The sequence below is a fragment of the Melanostigma gelatinosum genome, assembly GCF_949748355.1.
Source record: "Melanostigma gelatinosum genome assembly, chromosome: 7".
Classification (NCBI taxonomy): domain Eukaryota; kingdom Metazoa; phylum Chordata; class Actinopteri; order Perciformes; family Zoarcidae; genus Melanostigma; species Melanostigma gelatinosum.
Genome location: NC_136640.1, coordinates 17,002,127 through 17,018,409, shown reverse-complemented (window position 1 = coordinate 17,018,409; position 16,283 = coordinate 17,002,127).

The window sequence follows — 16,283 nt, the reverse complement described above, 5'->3', positions numbered from 1 at the left end:
CCACCTCATATAGCAGGGCGCCTTGGGACGTGGTAAAGCCATGCATCATTCATACCGTCCCGTCCCTGCTGGGGCACTCGGAGACTGCCCGTCTACGAGACTGCCCGTCTACGGCTGCTCATACCCTGCAGTTTGGGAAATCACTCACTTCTGGGTATTGTTTTATGGCATAATGCTACTCTAATTCACTGTGAGGCGGTGCGGTTTTTGTTTTTTACTTCCTCAGTCAAGACTTATTTGCAGAGTGAAATTTGTCACCCTGAGAGGAAAACTGCAACCAGAAACAAATGTGGGTGAGAAAGATATAGCTGTTTTGCACAGGGCTCAGCATTGCACAGCATTTCAGGGGGGGGGGGGCAACTTTAGTGTTTAGTCATCGAGACCACAGGAGGATGACGGTGAATGGAATGACCTGAGAAAAACACATCATTCGATTTTTTGTGGTTTGTAACGGCTTTTTGAATCACCTGTTTTGAAACTGGCAGCCGTAGTGACATTGTGTAGCCTGTGGAAGTGTGTTTCATGACAAAGAAGATAGTTGTCACATCCTCTTATTCTCCCTCTAGTTCTCACACACACACAAACACACACACACACACACACACACTATATCGAAGTGAATCTGCAGTAAAGCCCTCACTACACAACACAAACACCCCTTAAAAAGAAGCCTAAAATGCTTTATCATCCACACGCCTCACTTAAGATTCCTTAAAGTTACCTATTTCATGCACATTTGACTCTAACCTCAATTTGAAAGTCCTTCAAAGGGTTTTAAGAAATTTGTATACAAGAGTTAATCATATCTTGCTTCGTTGTTAAGTTTTTCTTGAGTTACTTTGTATTGTAAAACTGATTGAAAACAAGATGGGAAGCACATTTCTTTAAATCTATATTTACAAAACATAGAAATCAGCGTTTGAACCGCACAGATAGATGAGGTTTTGTCAGCATGATGAGCAAGATTAAAGCTCTCATTACTTCCAGTCTTGCTCCTCGACTTGACTCTGAGTGCGGATGATCGTATCTCCGGAAGGTAAAACACAGTCCAGTCTATTACCGATGTTGCAAGCAACATCTGGCTCGGGGGCAAACACTTGACACAGAGTCGAATTTGTCTCCAAAAACCTTGTGTAGTCACATGAACCAGCTCATCAAATCACTTGAAGTGGTTATTCCCTGAAGGTGGAAGTGGAGTGGAGTTTGGACAAGGAGTCTGGGAACCTTCAGTCTTTTCCGGGTGTGCCCTATACTGTCTGCGAGCTAATGCGTTTTACTGACAATGACTTGTTAACATTTCATAGACAAGGTACTTATAGATTTCACAGATGTACAACTGGCATCCTTTTCACCTTGCTGGCTTTCTCTTTGGACACACATGTGGACATCCTGCTGGAAAAAAGGTAGCTGGTGATCAGCCAGTAATATTGTGTGCGCAGCCCTTCACAGGCGAGCCTGCCTGTGAAGGGCTGCGTGGTAACCTACTTAACTCTGTGAAACCTTATCATCACTTTCTTCAGAGGAGGAAACTCACTGATCATCTGCACCATCTCTTCCTGCTGTTATTCATTTAAAGCTGAGTTCTCACACACACACACACACACACAAAAAAAAGGCGCTTGAATGGATTCCACATTGACGCAAAGATTGATTTGCCACCATTAATGTGAATCGCATCAGAGCTTTGGCGTGTGACACAGCTGGGAATTCATGTACAAAGTGAAATAAATAAATAGAAAAGTGCATCGGCCTATATCACCATCAGCCTGCACCTCTCTCTGGGCTTAATCTTAATTTAATACCGCTCACGTTTGAAAGAGACATGCGTGGTCTGCAGCACAGAGAGAAGACAGACGGTCTGGTTGGAGAGGTCTTTTATTTCAGAGCGCATGTACACTCTCCTGGCTTGGAAAACAAGTAGGAATGAAGTCAAACAAGGGATTTAACTTGAAATAATTTTGGATCAATGCAAAGAATACTCCGGTACATGCACAGAAGCGTTATCAGCTAATAGTATAAAGTGTCAAAAGCAACCCCTAGTCAAAACTGTATTGGAGTAAAAAGTAAAAAAGTTGATTCAGTCCTGTACTGGAAGTTACTTTCCACCACTGGTTTTATAAAAACAGTTTGGCTGTCATTATTTTCGTCTCTTTTAAATTCTCTTTTACGGATGAGTGTATGGGTGAATGTTTCTATCTCTTATCTACTCGAGTTGTAATAGTTTGCAATAGTTTGTCATAAAAAGGTTTACAAAAGTGTGATCGATTGATAATGCATTTCACACTCACAACTTAAATCCATTCACATCCTGACCTTGTTTTGAAGAGCACATAATGGTAACTGATGCGTTTTATCAGTGCGTATAAAACATTATGCATCCGTAATGAATCATAATCATCTCATGAATGTTTATGTCCTGTTGTCTGACAACCTCCTAAAAGTCACATTACTTTTAAAGCTTTTCAAATGCATCGCTCGACAAAGAGAAAAACCTTGAAAGTTCTCACGGTGAGAAGTTGTGATTCTTGATGAATCACAATTGACTGTGAGCACTCCGTTGTGCTTTGATAGCGCACGGTGACTCAAACTGAACTACTGATTATTGCTTCTTACAACTGTCTGGAAACTGCCTGAAAGGTCATGAAACACATTCACGCTTGCACTTCTTGCGATGCAGCAGGATGCAACTGCGAGCATATTGAGCGAGTAAAAATCTCCATTGTACTTTTGTCTCTATGAGACATAACCTCTCTGATCAATCTCTTCTTCTTCTTCTTAGATGCTCGAGTGTGAGTTGATGGTCGAGGATGCTGGGACACTGAGTGCTTAATGGTTGTTTAGTTCATGGAAATCACTCAAACAGTGATGTGCAGTCTTGATGATGATGTGTCTGATGTTCAGGTCATGAGCCATTTATGTACTTTAACAGTTGAGGTCGGACTGCTGAGTGCTTAATGGTTATTTAGTTGATGCAAATGATTCAAAGACACTCATGAAGAGTGGAGAGGCAAATCTGGTCATTACAGTAAGTAGAGGATGGAGCTGGAGAGAGGGTTTGTGATAAATGATACTGCTTTTGAAATACGTTTCAGGGAAGTGGAGCTCTTTGTTTTCTCAGGCAAAAATCCGAAGCGTGTCCTGCCAGCTGAACCCGACGCTTTGGTGGCTCGTGAGAACGGGTGGATTAGTCTAAGCTTCAGAGGTGAAAGAGCGAGCCGCTGGCAGAGCATCAAGTGAGAATGTAAGGGGAATGGACAGCAGATGGCTCTGGTTCGTGCACCGGTTGTTTGGGACGTGCTGAGCATGGCAGGGCCTATGCAACCCTCCAGACACGACTTCAACCAGCAGGCTGTGAGTCTGTGCTGATGCAACCTGTACTACGCCCATCGGGGGAGCAGGTGAGCAACTGAAGCCCATCCAAGAAAACGGAGCCATTTATACTGAAAGAAAGTCTTCAGAGGGCCCAACATCAAGAGCTATTGTACCTGAAGATTGTGGCCATATTTCTGTCACCATCCAAGACGCATTAAGGGAGTAAACATTTGAATTCTCGTGTACTACTTATCTTGTTTTAATGCACAAACCACAAAGCTGTTTCGTTGTTGTTGCAGAACCAAAAGGCCACACCTAAGTAACCACTTCCAGTAGTGGCTGTGTGAAAAAGGTCAATCAGCAGATGCTTTGCCGGGTTTTGACAACGACTTTGACTGTCAAAGGTTTGTTTGGTGAAATTCAACAGCTCAGAATTATAGTTCTGAGTTAAAATACTATATTAGTCTGCAAACGTATTCACCCAAAGAGGCCTCTTTGTTTTACACAGACAGCAAGTCAAGACATAATGATGCAACACCGCAGCCAGATCAGCACAACTTTCCGTGACATCATCTTCCTCTGGTCATGAAGTGTTGGGTGGATGCAAGTTTTAGGAGGTGAAGCGTTTGAGAGTGGAGAGATGACAGGAAATGAGGGGAGAGAGAGAGAGAGAGAGACTGAGAGAGAGAGTGGGGGGGGGGGGTTTGAGTCAAAGGTGAGTAGTAGACTAACCAGGTGTTTATAGGCAGCGTTAAATAGCCTGCACCTGCATGGACCTGATCCTCTACCATGCTGAACCTTTCATCAAAAACTACAAAAATCTACATTTCTATTAAAATGTCAACTACTTGCACTATCTTGAATTGCTTTACACATAATATGTTAAAAGACAAAATCTGAATTTCAGATTAAAGTACACTAAACACCCCTCCACTCATTACCACTTGGTACCTCCTGGAACCTCTAAATCGGTGTATGGACATCATGGGGAACTCTTTGAGGCCAAACACCCTGGAGAGGAGGAATTACAGCAGAGTTAAAAGAGTTGAACCTCCAGACCCATTGGCTGCTATTAAGAATAAGAATGTTTCTGTTGATTGACCTTTATGCTGCTCTATTACCCAAAGAAAAGTGCTGATAATTGGATGATTATGCAAAATACCACATTATGATATGGGTAAGTTTGGGCAAAGATTGTGGTGACGAAAAAACAAACAGTTATTAAGATATGGTCAGTGTGTTTGGCAACAAAAACACAAGTTTGTGTTCATGGTTTAATGAAAGACACATGTTGATTGCAGACCTGTGGTGGGACACAATCTGTGACCCTCCTGCATGAAAGTCAGTTGTGCCCCACGACCGATGCACATCCTTATGCTTTCTGCCTGGCGAAATAAAGGACACACTACTTCCTGCGCTGGCACTGAGCTTTGGCACTGGACTTTAATCATGAGGCGTGGAACCATCCAATCTGGACTTATTCAAGGATACACACACACATGCATCTGACAGTCTCATCAATAAAACCTTCACTTTCTGTTCCGATTTCTGCTGCAGCTGTGTTCGTGACAACGCTACACACACACGCTCTACTGTGGAAGATGAATTATATTGCTGTTTTTCAGATGCCTACTGCAGGAGGTAATAAATGAGTTGAAGATGTTGCTTTCGTTGACAGCGAGCTCTTAATTAAAGCAGTGTGCGATAATGAGAGTTCACCTCCTCTCAAGCATGCACTGCATTAAACTCAGCTGACACAACAGAAAATTCACATGCAACCTTAGACCTAGGGGGACGAATTACCCTGGCACCAGCCAGGCAGGGACTGTGCAGGGAAGGCGGGCAGCAAATCAATACAGTTTCATAGACTTGAATCGCGCCTAAATGTTCTTTCTTAGCTCTGCTACTTTCATCTCTCGGCCTTATGGCTGTTCAGTGGAGGAGGCAGGCGACACTCACACACATCCTGACTGCTGTGCTGGAGATGATTGTGCTTCTATTAGTTGATGTGAAGGTCTCTGTTCTGCCGTTTGGTTTTACAGTCGGTTCCAGTGCATTTCACATCGCTCTCTGCAGGTGCAGGTTACAAATGTACATAAGCAAAAAGTGTTTGAAGTTTGTGCAACAGGACTGTGTTTTGGGTTCCAGATAAACAAAACTCATGGCTGCCATCTATGGGCACAAGTGATACAGATTTGAAGCCAAAAACACTAAAGTGAGCTTTAAAAGAATGATAATACCAGAGAAATAGAAACGTATTTTAATTTAAGTAACAGATGCAAAACATGAATAAAGAAGTTGTGTCCTTTTTAATTGAAAGTAATTTGGGGATCTTGCTTGTCTATTTAAATTGTGTGCTGCTATACTTTACTGCATTCCAGAGGGAAATATTGTTCTTTTCCTCCACTACATTTATTTGACATCTTTATTGATTCAAAATGTAATCAACACATAAATCATAATGTTTTATTATAGATCAAGCTACCCAGCAGTATACCAAGTGGTCAAAATGAACCCCACCTTTAACAGCTGTATATTAAAGTGACGCTTACACAGTATACTGTGAGTACATGCCGTAATATAAAACACATTATTCTGAAATGGATCATTCTGCATAATGAGTGCTTTCACTTTTAGTACTTTGGATACATTTTGCCTGCTTATACCTTTGTACTTTTATTGGATGAAGTAAAATTATTTTACTTGTAACAGAGTGTTTTTACACTAATCACACATCAAAACAAAGTCAAATCAACCAAGCATGCAGTATGTACACTTGTTTATAACAATCAGATTCTGAGATGAGTTGCAAACCATTAACCAGCGTGAGCAGTCATGCACCACACACACACATACACACACACACACACACACACACACACACACACACACACACACACAGAGGACGGGGGCCCTCAGAAATCCCTGTGGCGCCTCTTATGTACGCAATGAGCGCTCAACCAGTGCATTCCTGCAGCACATTGTACTGTAGGTCTGCCCATGTTAACACGAGTTTCAACACAATGACAACAGAGGCATTCCCACACTTTCAGCCTCTAACTGGAGAATCCATATCTCCTACCAGGTGTTTTATAGACACTATTTGAAATCTGGAGTGTCCCTGAGTGACCGCTCTCTCTGCCTCTGCCAGTAGCACACAGCCTGACCTTCCTTTTACACTGACTCAGCATTAAGTGATCACAGTATGCTGCTGGTGACGCCCGCTGTGTGGGAGAGGCCTTTGTCAAGAATCCGTCCAACATCCTCTGAACCACATTTTAAAAGCGTGAAGCCATAAATCCCAGCTATCTGGGCTCGCTGATGAGAGGCTAATTGATTAATTTAATGGGAAAAAAGTTAATGATGAACAACACGTTGTGCACTACGTCGTTATTGTGGAGCATTAAGTCCCTTTCAATAGCGTATCCTTACATCAATACATGGTTTTCATGTTGTAAGGAACACACTTTTATATATTTTTTGCAATTTTGGGCAGTTTTTGCTTTCAAAACTCAAATGTAGAGAATTTTATTGAAAAAATGTAGCTGATTTTGCACTTTAAACTCAGTTTCATAAAACAAGAGGCGAAGTTAACAATCAAATAGACTGAAAAGATGTCCAGAAACATGAGATGGACTCAACTGGATTCTGCCTTGAATTGAAGAGTTAAATAACTGATTGAAATGTCTCCAAAACCAAGTTTTGGAATCCCATCAGAAATAAGTAGCAGTATGATGACAGCCACTAAAACTTTAGTATCTGTCAAAGTCAGATTATTACACCTTCAGTTTACCTTACAAGACCCACTGTTCTTGCTTATAATTAGATTTGGTTCATGTCGGGATGAGAGGGTTATTTTGAGCTCAAAAACTCACATGAATATGTAATACAGGAGGTAATACGAGGGTCCGGTTTCAGTGATTCAGGCCGCAACGTATGAAATGGATCGGTATTAATGAAACTGAATCCATCAATAGGTTTCACATTTTCTGTTCTATGTGGCAGCATTTAGACAGTCTGTCACTGATGCACAAATTCAAACATGAATGCAAGATTCATTTTCATTTTTATGGCTGAAATGTTATATTATTCATGTACAGCCTCTAGAAAATTTAAGGATAACAAGGATTTCATTTGCCCGTTCTCACTTCCAAAGCTTGAAATAACGCGGCTTTGTCGATGTTCCTTGGCGTCTGACACCGACGCATGTTTAGCATGTGTATGCAACGCACCCATCCGAGGCATTACGGACAGAAGTGAGAGATAGTCCATGCAGGGTGGGTCGAGGTGGAAGGGTCAAACAAACACAAGACTATCATCTGGTGAGACTGCATGTCAATGTCACATTGAAAGTAAAAGTAAACATTGGCATTGTGTCACGTCAGTCATTAGTCACGGGAGTTGTTAGTGTCGTTTATTCACGTGACTCACATAAGTCGCTATAGTCAAGTGACTCATTTGTCACTCGGTAGTCTTGTGAGTCCCTTTATTTATAGCGCCGTTTGCAGTAACCCTCCGACAAACTAAATTTGAGAAATTTGAGAAATTTGGTGTGAGCACAAATAAGCAACTCTTTGCCAACTTCAATGCCATATCAACCTAAATTGGGATGATATGTCAATGTCGTTTTCACAACTCGTTTTTGCTGCCCCCATGTGGCTAAATAAATCAGTTTTTGCAGGTAAAAATATCACAATTTGCCTTCATGTACACAACGGCTTCTCCAAAATAAGGAAAACACGATTTTTTTTTCTCAACCTCAAATTCATTCCCTTCTCCATTCGGGCCGGTATTCAACTTTACAAAACAGAGTACAAGACAGTAGAGGAAAGTGCAGAAGACACTTGTTTGTTTTGAAAAGTTGACCAAAACCAACTGTGAGATCATTTCTAAACCCAGAACACACTTTCTGCACACAGCTGCAACCCTCTCGCCAAGGTAAACACATCCTGACCAGACGCAGTGACCCCTGTCGGTCTCGCTGGTGTCTTGGTTTGGTTGAGATGCACTCCTTCATTACAACACAGACTCTTTACCCCTATATAATTACTGACTCTCTCCTGGCCAACAGCTGCTTATTAATGACGTCTCGAATCTTGGAAGTAAAAGGAGAAAAGAGCCATAAACTTCTATTCTGAGATTTACATTCCAGTTAATAATATTGAAGACGTTTTTGTGAGTAAAGTTGGTCTGACTGGAGCCAGACGCAGGGCCCGGACAGTTTTATTGCATTGTGGGATTACTAGCTGGCTAAAATGAAAGTGAATTGTCACGGCGAGCAGACCGCTGATCCTCACGGTTGCTGAAGACCCAACGCATGACCTCGAAAGGTAACACAGCCCGGGGTGATTTTTAAAGAACAAACACGTACCTCAGCCAAAATAAGAAATGCGCTTTGACATTTGCTCTGATATCACCACAGGAGACACTCAGACATTCAGCCAATTAGAAAAAAACAAAAACCTGACAGTGCAGAATGATGTGAAGTTCAAATCAGGTGAGATGTATTTCATTTGCAATAAAGATTTTATAATAAAACAGTTATGAGAATAAATAAAAGTAACAAATACACAAATTGCCAAAATAATAACACTTGAGCTTTTAGGTGTAAGTTATTAACCTTTATTTACCCAGAGCACCTCTTGAGACACTTTATATTTTACAAGAGAGACGTGGTTAAAACGGCAGCGTAGAGAAGTTAACGCACAGGCACACACAATTGATGAACGTTCACATAAAATAAAATAAATAGGACCAGAGAGGCATTAAAAACAGTGTCATTACCAGTGAAACATTTTGTTAATGTTTAAATGCCGACTAAGCAGCAGTGAAGGAATTACTCTTGTGTACTGTAATGAGAGGGGACCCTTATTAACTGTTACACCACCGAACGGCATTCACAGCTTGCTCTCTGCTGATGTATATATATAGTTATAATTATATATCTACCTTTTGTCATTCCTAGAGAATAGGTTGTCGACCTTGTTTTTGTGCATTGACGCTTTATTCGAATTTGTAAAATGCCAAGCAAATTCAGTTTGAAGTCGATAATAGTTTGGTTTAGGCAGTGGGCCTGAAGTTAATCATCTGCAGAAAAATGTATCTCTACTGAATCTTCCAAAATTGCTGATAAAAATAGAAAACGGAGCAGATGCTATTATAGAACCTTGTGGTGCGCCTTTATCTTTAAGACTTTTGGAAGATCAACATCAACACACTTTGGCCTGTTTACTATAATTCAATGTGATTCTGCCCATAGTTTCCACCAAACTGTGAACAATTGAAGCTGAAGCAGTGACGACACATCGGAAGCCTGCCATCTCAGGAGGACGTAAAGGTCAAAGGTCAACATGTATCCACCTATTATCATTCATCACACTAGCTAACTAATGGAACCAGAGAGTCTCTCCACCTCTGGCCATTTTCCAAGTAACCGACCCCTCCGCCCTCCCTCCTTCATCTGAGCCGCTGTAACATGTCCCTGGGATCATTACTGCCAATAAACCTGAGCGTGCATGAATCTGACAGGAAGGATAAGTGTAATTCGTTGGCAATCCATCTCATCTCGACACCATGTGGACAGCAGCATGAGGCCGTAGCTGCTTTTATCTAACGATTCAGAAATGAAATGAAATTTAATCAACCTTTATTTTCCCTCGTGCTGGCAGAGACAGTGGAAATGTCCTGTTTTGTCTTCAGTTGTCGGTCTTCTCCCCTTCCTCTGAAGCCGCGGGGGCAGTAGCCTCCAACTCCTGACCATCGCTGCGTGAGCGCTGCACTGGCCAGCGTTAAGTCTCAGTAATTAAGACGTCACGCTGTTCGACTTTAAAAGCTCCTAAATGGGCCTCCCGCTGCCTCCCGCCCCTCGTTGTTGAAAGTAATTTATTCGATTTGACATGAGTTGAGCTTCACCTCATCCTCGCCTCCACTGCAACACACGCCTGTGTTGTGGTGGAACAATGGAGTTCCTCTCCTGCTTTTGTCTGTATCTGCTTTTGTCATCCCTGCTTCTGTACATGATCGTCGCTGCGTTTAATGAAGCCAGAAGTGCCTGTTTTAGTGCCTGTTTTAGACGAGGTCGTAGACAATTAGGAAGTCAAGCGGTCGATCAGGGAACTATAGTGAGAAAAGAAAACAAGTCTCAGACAAATGCAGGAAACAGCAGATAAATACTGTACTTTTTATACTTCTTTGAGAATGTTTTTCAGTCCATTATACATTTCATGATTCAGTTTGGTTAGTTACGTTTGTTTGGTTAAGTGACTGCTTAATTACACTGACCCAAATTACACATTTATTGTCATGTTTAAAATGCCTAAGCCTGTAATGTATCAATAGGCTTTGGGCCGGATTAAGCCTCCGTGGGCCCCCCGGTGGAAAAAATAACCTCTGGGTTCATATAAACCCATAGTTGCTCCCACTCTCTGTGCCTGAAGTAGTTAGTGCTTAGTTTGAGGTAACTTTATGAAGCACAGAATTAGTTAGGAATATGCCTAACAGAGGTCACTTACCCAGTACTTTACTTTATTGAGAGACGAATGCATTCATCAGGGTCCTTATATGTTTTATTGATGTACTTTATTTCTCAGGGAAAGTGCAGGTTAATAAACAGTACTGTCATTATGCACATTACAATTAACATAAGATGAATATGGGACAAAGAATCAAAGTACTCAAAGTAAAAATACTTAAAATGCATCAAATATATGAACAATATTTCAATGAAATAAAACAATATGAAATTCAATTGTAAGCATCATGAAAGGATATGACAATATAAGTCATGAAGTTAACAGGTTGCTCTGATAATGATGTCGGCCTCTATCTGCTTTAGATATGTGAATGCTCTGCCAGCTCCTGCAGTAAATCAGAGCCATAAATCAGATATGTTAAGGCCGCGCTGATGTTGTTGGAACAAAAAAGCACATGTCCTGACTGTAAGCCCGATCCCTGGTGATACATCATCCAGCAGAACAGCTGAGTGCGACAGGCTCATCTGTCCCAGTCAGGAGAGGTCTCCCTTTTAGATAAAAGACTGAGGAGAAGGGCTGCAAAACAAAAGGTAGCACACACAAATCAGAGCTAAACAGCTGTATGAAACATTATAAAAATCCAATCTGACTGATTGATAATAAGCTGAGTTTGCGGAGGCTTAATGTGAGGTGAGGGTTTTATGGCCACTCTTAATGCTCCAAGGACTTGGAACTGACAACAACAGCCTCCGGTGGTGGTCTGCTGGCTGCTGAGCTCTGACACAGAGGCAGACAGCAGTCACATGACGAGCGCCGTCACGTCCACAAACGCACACAGTTGGTGGTAGCCAGACAGCATCCACACGACCCCACTGTCCAACTGTTGGCAGGAAGCATGCAGAGGGGAGTGGTGGGTGTCTGGTCAGCCGGATTAGATGCCGCTTCTTGGGCCTTGCAGTAGTCGCAGACTGACAGACACAAGCAGGTGAAGGAAAACAGCTTCAACACTAAAAATAACACAAGAGAACAGCAGGCATGCAGACAGGCAGACAGATGTCCCTGAAAGTGATAGATGGTGCAATTCTTCTGTCAATATGAAGTCTTTTCTTGCAGCGCGGCTCCAGGGCTCTGACTCGTCAGTCAGTCGGTTGGTCCACAACTTTGGCTCGGACTGAAATATTTAAAACTAATGACTGTGGTTCTGAGAAAAACATCTTGGCACCAATTAAATGGGTTGCAAGGAAATTTGCTACTTACCAACAATTTTGGTAATTCCCTGACTTCCCTGATACTTTAGCGCCACCAGCAGGTCCAAATTTATACAATGAAATATCTCAATATTTACTGAACAGATTGGCACAAGATCTTGCACAGAAGATACCAGACGGTGGATTCGGATGCCTTTTGTTATCTCCTGACTTTTTCTCCAGCGCCACCTGCAGGTTGACACGTTTGGTTCAGAGTAAAATGTCTAAATGTCAAACTATTGGATGTACTGTCCAATATTTGGTACCGGCATTCATGATTCCCAGAGGATGAATTGTTCTAATTTTCTCTAGGGCCATCAGGTTAAATATTAGATGTGTCCAACTTTGACTAAATAACTGCAAAACGAATGACATTCCCGTCAGCCTCAGCTGTACTTTGTGTTCAGTGCTAATTAGCATAGGTTAGCATGCTTACTTGCTAAAATAAGACGGTGAACATGGTAAACATTACACAAGCTTAGCACCAGCGTTTTCACATTCTTAATGTGAGCTCGCATTATCAATCAAATGAAACCACTGCTGCAGTTCAGCACTTCCTCACAGAGCTGCTGGCATAACTGCAGCCTCTTAGTCTTGTTCATTGCAAAATGTAAAGTTCCTTCATGCCCCGCACATATTTTTCCAGCATATAGTTGCAGGTCCAGTCCAGCTGTATAGCCTGCTCCATTCAATTGTGTGTTGTTGTTTCCTTCTACTATACCCTACGGACATTTCCCAGGGAACATTGCATTGTTTTGCAGCTGGGATTAAAATTCACTGAAGATTATATCTGCTCCAGCACTGCTGAACAATGCTGGAGGGTGTGGGGGTCTCCGTGTCACGGCCCAGTAAGATTGCTGCCCACCCATTCTGATCAGAGCCTGTGGCATGCCATGAGCCCAATTAGAAGCTGATCCATATGAAAAACTCAGAGCCGTATTTTAAACCATGTAACTTGCACTCCAACATGTGCATGGTTTTGTCTTTAAAGGTGCCTGTTACAGCAGTGGGCAGCAGAGATGGTCAGTCTGCCAAAAGGAAGAATCAGCCTCTGGATATTTTCTTACCGTTCCCACTACCCTATCTGTATGTTTATACCTTATTTATTAGGCCCCAGAGGAAAACCACTCCATCATGCCAGTTTAATTTCATATTGTGCAATAATGCTGCTCTCAGTACTTTTCTTTAAACTGTCTCTGGAAAACCGTCTGAGTCAGCAGAGAGAAACGCAGGCAGCGCTTCAGAGCAGCGAGCTTTTCCACGGCGGCAGAGTGAGCTGGGAACACAGACACTGATCTGTGAATGGCCTCAGTGCAAACTAGAGCAACAATGTGGCTCATCTATGAAAACCTTCATTGTCTTCGCCCTCGGTCTCAGAGTAGTCGCTGCACAAAAGAGGGTTTTGTCACGGTGCCCGACCTCTCGTTGTTCATTCTGCAAACAAGTCGATTTTACTCCTGAAAGGTGATGGATGTGGGAGGATTTGGGAACACGCCATGATTCAGATCTCTCTTTTGCTGTTTTTTTTTTATGAGAAAAATTTGATAATTCTTTCTGCCTGTAATAGAAAGTAAGTGTTTTCAATACTGCAGCTTAAAGCAGATAAGACTGCTTCCCTGCATCACTCAAATGCTCCAATTGAACATCACAATAAAAACAACTTACACTTGTAGCTTGTACGACACAAAAGACAACATGAGACCGTAGCTGTCTGCAAACAGAGCAGAGGCCACAGGTTCCTCAGCAGAAAGAGTTTGGGCAGTTGTCATTCTGCTATTGTAAAACCAACTCCAGAGGGAAATATCCGGCTCTTTGGCTGCTAAATGCTATGTTCACCAGCTGATTGCTAACTTTGTCTGCTGTGTGGTGCTGGGCTGGGTGTTCACTGTAAAACAATGCTAATGAGGAGTTAACCAGAAGGTCACAGGCTGTAAAACCAAGACAATGAGCTGACAGACGCTATAAAGGTAACGTAAAGCTGAGGGGGACGAGAGAGTCAGGTGACAATTCTCTGTGGGTTTGTCACTACGCGCGACTCTTTTCACATTATCGGTGGTGATTTGATCAATTCGAGACATAAGGTTGGTAATCTTGAGAACGAGATAGAATATGCTATTTTAAAAAGTATCCAACCAACAAACGCAGTCTGGTGTTGCCAACTCTTCCCAACTCTTCTTATTTTGTCAGAGCATTTGATTGATTGATTGCTGTCGGGATGTCATGAGAATTTGATCAAATATAACTCAAAAAAGTTTTTGAAGCAGATTACCAACCATTCCTATGACAAGTGGACAACACCAACTGCTATGAAGACTGAAGAGATTTCTGATGTTTTTTTCTTGGTGCTCGTGGCCACTGTCTCAGCCACAGGTGGCTGCTGTGCTGGAGCCTCACACACTTCACACCCAGAAGAGGGCCGGCGAGACCGCAGGCCATGTGACAACATTTTTGTTGTAACTGCTCCGCACTCTCCCACCCTGTGCAGCATTTCATTATTTCCAAACCCATGAGCTCAAACAATTTGTCTGTTCAGCTCAGTCAGCTGTGGCCTTTGAAGTGAAGCTCCCCGGTGCTGCCTTCCTGTTCATTAGCTGACAATCAGTGTTTTTTGGAGGAGGAGGAGGAGGAGGAGGAGGAGGAGGAGGAGGAGGGTAGCACAAACTAGAAGTGGCCACCTCTCTTTCCTTCTGTGTGAATTAATAAATCACTAGAGGTAACAAAAGAAAACAACAGTGGCGGTACGCAGGCAGTGAAAAAGAAAAAAAGAGGCATTTTTACAAGAATAGTTTCTAAAGGTTAAAGTTTGATGTAGAAACCCGTCTTGACTTTAACATCTTTGGGTGGGGTCTTGAAGAATGTTGAAAGGACTCACTGCTGTTTTACGAGGTAGCAAAACTAAACACATTTGCTGACGGATTCATTAAGTGTGAAAAAATGCCTCTCGCAGCTATCTGCCAAACACCGAAGAAAGGAAAAAGGAGCGGTAACCCAAGCCCACCAACGCAGCGTTATTTACCCACACTGCCTGCACAAACATGCAGATGTTAGCAATGATGGATTAGGCCGGGGTTATCCCGGTCAGGCAACACCGTGATAATAGAGTGAGTGCTTTTGGGCCGGAGCGACATGGACGCTGAAGTGATGAAAGTGAAGTCCAAGAAGGGAGATTTCTGTCCAACATGCCGCAGAGGATTAAGTATCTGGTTTCTCCTCCTGCTCTTAATCTGGACCAGAGGGGGCCACTGTCACTTTGCTAAACAACACATATTGATAGTGTTTGTGTCACCTCCAAAGCCAGGTTAACACTGGAGATTAAACACAGGCACTTAGAGTGGGAGGACTTGGATTAGGGACGCCATTGTAAATTCCTTTGTAAATGTTCTGTGGGCATAATTTCAGTGTGATGAATTCACAATATTCAAGGAGACACGTCTTATACTTTTTGAGGACTGATGGGTGACAGGAGGGAGTTGTGGGTGGTCAGTAGCCGCCTGGTCGATGCAGGTGTGATGACAAAATACAACCCGGCAGCTTCACTTGCTTTATTCTGTGAAGCGGTGATGAAGAGGGTGCTGAGTTAGACGGGATGGAGAGCTGTGCTAAATGGGTCAGTTAGTTACCATCACAGGTGTGGACAGTGGAAGAGGCAGAAGGTGACAGAGACTAATGGCCACCGGCTTGAAAGACCGAAACACCTTTACTTTGTGTGGGGGAGAAAAAAAGCAATCTATCTATCCATCCATAGATGCAACTCACTATTATTTTCATCATCAATCTGACAGTTTTGTTTCCCGGTTAATCATTAAGTCTTTACATGTCAAAAGCATGCCCATGATAACTGACAAACTATTCGATTTATTAATTATCAAAATAGTTGTTGGATATGAGCTTGAAGGTTCCTTCTTGGCCTTGGAGATAGTATTTTGAATACAACGTATTATTCAAGGTGGCGTGTTTAATAAAGAACTAAAGGAAAACCTGGGAAAGCCTCACACTAAAAACTATGAATTATTTAAACTGACAGATTTCAATGTATCTGATATCTGCTTTCTTCAGGAGACAACTCAGAAGTCACTGGTAATTATACAATCTAGCACAGGTGCTGCAAATCAGGGCAATCAACTTCAGAGGCCAATCTAAGGGAGGCCGGAGACCAAGCACAAGTCCACACAATCAGGAAATCAACCAGCACAAACTTCAAAAAATAAGAATCCACAACACAAATTCAACGAAGAAGAAACATTGATCAATA